The following is a 3857-nucleotide window of genomic DNA, read 5'->3' on the forward strand; positions in this document are numbered from 1 at the left end:
TTATACTTTTTCTGCAGGTAGAGTCCACTTAATTGTGTGTTTTCTACCTTTGCTTTGCCTGATTTAGGACTTAATATAAATGAAACTATTTTCTATGTATTCTTTTCTTTTACTATAACTTTTCAATCAGTATAACTTTTCCAAGAGTAATTCATACTGTAATATGTATGAATAGCTGATTTCTTTTACTGATGAGTGTTTATTTCATTCTATGAGCATACCACAATTTGTTCTTTCAGTTCTTGGTGGAAATATATTATATTATTTCTATTTTTTGGTTCTAATGAATAAACATAATTATGCAAATTGTTTTGTAGGCATTGTGATTTATCCTAAACAAATATATGAATGTGATAGATTAATAAGGAATATGCATATATAATTTGAAAAGAAATTGTCAAACACTCCTTTGTCATGGCAAAATCACTTTGCATTATATTCTACCTGAAACAGGTGAGAGAGTGGACTTAAAACACAAAGCACACATAATAGCTTAGGAAGACAGCTTATGCTCCATTCAGTATAAATTTAAATGAAAATAATTTTATATGGCTTATGCATACATTGACTGCTGTGTATGATTTACATATACTCTTACCACTGTCATAAATATTTTAGAAAAGCCTAAAATTTCTTAAATATAAAAGTCAAAATTCTAAATTCTATTAATTTTTTAGCCTCGGTTTTTGCTGTGGTGATGAGTTCCCATATTTTTATGTGAATATGGGGCAGAACATCTGTCTTCAGGGGTTATCACTAAGGCTACCTGCTGATATCTGCATGCACTGGGTGATAAGTGCTTAACACTGTGGATCCTCCATCTTTTCACATGAAAAATTTTACTGCACATACGTGAGTCATAAAAGAATTGACACACACAGTTGATATGGCAACAAATGTTGCAACATCATCTATTGGTGACTACATAATAAGGTCCACATTTTATTTTACAGAGAAAATGATTGTCAATGAAATATTTCAAAAGCCCTTAAGAAAAGATGTTTAAATGCTTTCAAGAATTAAGTGAGGTAAAAAAAAAAAGAATTAAGTGAGGTCATGAACTACAGTAGAAGAAAATCTTCCTACACAGTCCTAACAATTTCAAGAGGTTTCTTTGTGATTTCAAACCACAATAAAGAATTTTTCACTCATTCCAATATAGAAGATTCTTTTATACTGAAGATTTAACACCACTAAACACAGGACAGAGATCCATGTGTCTCTCTATTATCACACCTTTAAACATCTCACTCTACATGTTTCTCCTATATAAAAAATTCATTTAATTTATATTTTCCTTCCTTTTTGCCAATCAGAACTGTTGACACATAAACACAATGAACTTTACCTTAATTATATGTTAACCATTCATAAATTACTCTGATTTCCTATTTCTATGATAATCTGCTTGTTTCTACTCAGGAATATACAACTTATTGATGAGAGAAAGTGTAAAAACTATTCATTTCCAGTTGATGTTTAATCAAAAGACTCTCATAATATGTTTCAGTATTGTTTTTTAAAAATTAATTATGTTTGGTGTACCTTTTATGAATATTTCATTATCACATTCAATAGAGGAAATATGGACCTGTACATGACCCAACTTGATTCAATTTTCCCCACTCCTCTAAACTCCCTTAAAATCACTTCCTCCCCTTATTTACAAAAGGTTATTTCCATTTTGCCTTTTTTCCCAATAATTTTTTTCTTTTCCCTTTCTTCTTTACCCTCATCTCTATCCATAGGGCTCCCTACCAACTTGATTATTCTTCCTATTTCATATCTGCTATACATTTTGGTACTTATTTACACTTTGATTTCTCACACCAGAAAATAAGGTAGTATTTACAATTAGCATTTTGTGCATTAAAATTCAAATGAACTGTGTTGTGGACATAAAACTATATCAGACAACACAAGTGTTTGCTAATGTGAATTTTATTTCCTAATGACAATGTATTAAAGGAATTTTAATTTGAAACCAATGAGATAAATAGGAATTGGAGTAAAACAATCTCATGATTCTGGAGAATTGTTTAAATTCATTTGGAGTAGGCTGATACATGTTGTATGTAACACACTTATGGCATATTTAATTTTTTTTTTTTTGGTACAGGGGATTGAACTCATGACCATGTACTTTCAAGGAAATGGTTATACAGCTGAGTTAAATCCCTGGCCTGGCATGTTTGATTTTTAATAATATGTATTGTATTCTTAATTTTAATGTTGTATGCTGGACACATTTATTGAAAACATTATATATATATATAAATTGTAAAATTCTATTTCTTAAGAACTGGCTCATAAGCATATACATATATTGCACATTTTAGGCTTTTTGTTTAAAATCTTAAAATTAACAACTGATAAAATTTAATATGTTTTTCTTAATATAAAGTTTTCTAACACTTAGTGTGTGCTGACCTGCTACCACATAGAAATATATTAATATGTGTTTACCTGTATTTGTACAGTTACAATTAAAATGGCTTTGAATAAAGCAACACCTAACATAATTTTGTAAAGTTTACAGTGTTGCATAAATTAGAATATTTCTGAGATACAAAATTACCCAAACAAGGATTTCCTGTGGAATAACTTTCCCCTTACTATATGCAATGTGATCCCCAAATGCTTTATGAATGTGAGGATTCATCTTTGCACCCACACTGCAGCCACCTCAGCACTGGAAGACAGGCCTGTTTTAACTTACTGTTCACCAGGATTAGAACAAGTGAGTGGACTGAAGGAAAAGCAATTTCACCAGTCTGAAAAAAAGTAAAAGTAGAGAATGTCTGGAAACTTAATTCTCCAAAGTTGTCTAAAAATCGACAGAAAGAAAATTGTGTACAGTAGGAGAAAGGCAACCACGGCTTGTAAGGCTTTTACGTGGGTTGAGGTGCTCACATATCAGGACCCTCTGACACTGTGCTGCATCCTCTTCAGATGTTTCCACAGGCAGAAGATGAGCAGGAGAAAAGTCGTCAAGGACAGAGCAAAGACTATGAATGTGAACATAGCATTGCGAATAAAAGAAATTTTAAAAACTCAGGAACGTCCTGTAAAATGCAATTATAAGACATGTTTTTTTAATGCTCATCAATCAAGAGATTTTATAGGTGTATTTGCCTGCAAAAGATGTAAAAGCAAGAGAACAAGAGACACCAATAATGTCCCTGAAACCACCTTTTAAAATGTCCCTTTAAAATAAAGAAAAGTAGAGTTGGAAAACTTGGCTATCTTGAGACAATAAAAGACGCTGAGGCATGTGGCAAGCCATATACTAAAATGGCAAGTCACAATCAAACTAATATATATATATATATATATATATATATATATATATATATATACATGATTACATTCATGCAGAAATTGAGGTAGAATATCTGCATCCACTAACTTGTGAATAATACCCAGAGCAGACCAATCCTGGAGATTGTCAAAGCAGTGAGCAGGTGATCAGCTAAAGAGATCTTTCTTCTGTTGATCAGAACCATGCAGTTCACCAAGATTATAAATACATTTCCTAAATTTGTGAAAATGAACTTCACACTAAAAATGATAGTAAATATGCTCATTGTGACACTACCCATTAGTGATAAGAGACTGGCTCAATGTGCAATATCACTACAGCCATGTAAAATGTTATATGTACCTATATCTTAAATCATTGTTCCTTTAAATGAAAAGTTCCACTTAGGATACCACATTGAAAACAAAATAAAAATTCTACATTTGCAAATGAGTGGGTTCACATAGTCTTCATGAAAATCTCGCATTTTTCTGACATGTCAGATGACTTTCATCCAAGTACTCTGAGCATCATAAACAGGATCTGGAGTCTGCTG

General features: G+C 31.6%; 1 pseudogene; it reads right to left on the reverse strand.

Annotated features, from left to right (window-relative positions):
* Nucleotides 1–2766: 2766 nt before the first annotated feature.
* Nucleotides 2767–3587, reverse strand: LOC100732754 (putative taste receptor type 2 member 33; annotated as a pseudogene).
* Between the last annotated feature and the right edge of the window lie 270 nt (nt 3588–3857).

This window comes from Cavia porcellus, unplaced genomic scaffold (assembly GCF_034190915.1).
Source record: "Cavia porcellus strain 051 isolate PalLab524CR breed Dunkin Hartley unplaced genomic scaffold, mCavPor4.1 scaffold_27, whole genome shotgun sequence".
NCBI lineage: Eukaryota > Metazoa > Chordata > Mammalia > Rodentia > Caviidae > Cavia > Cavia porcellus.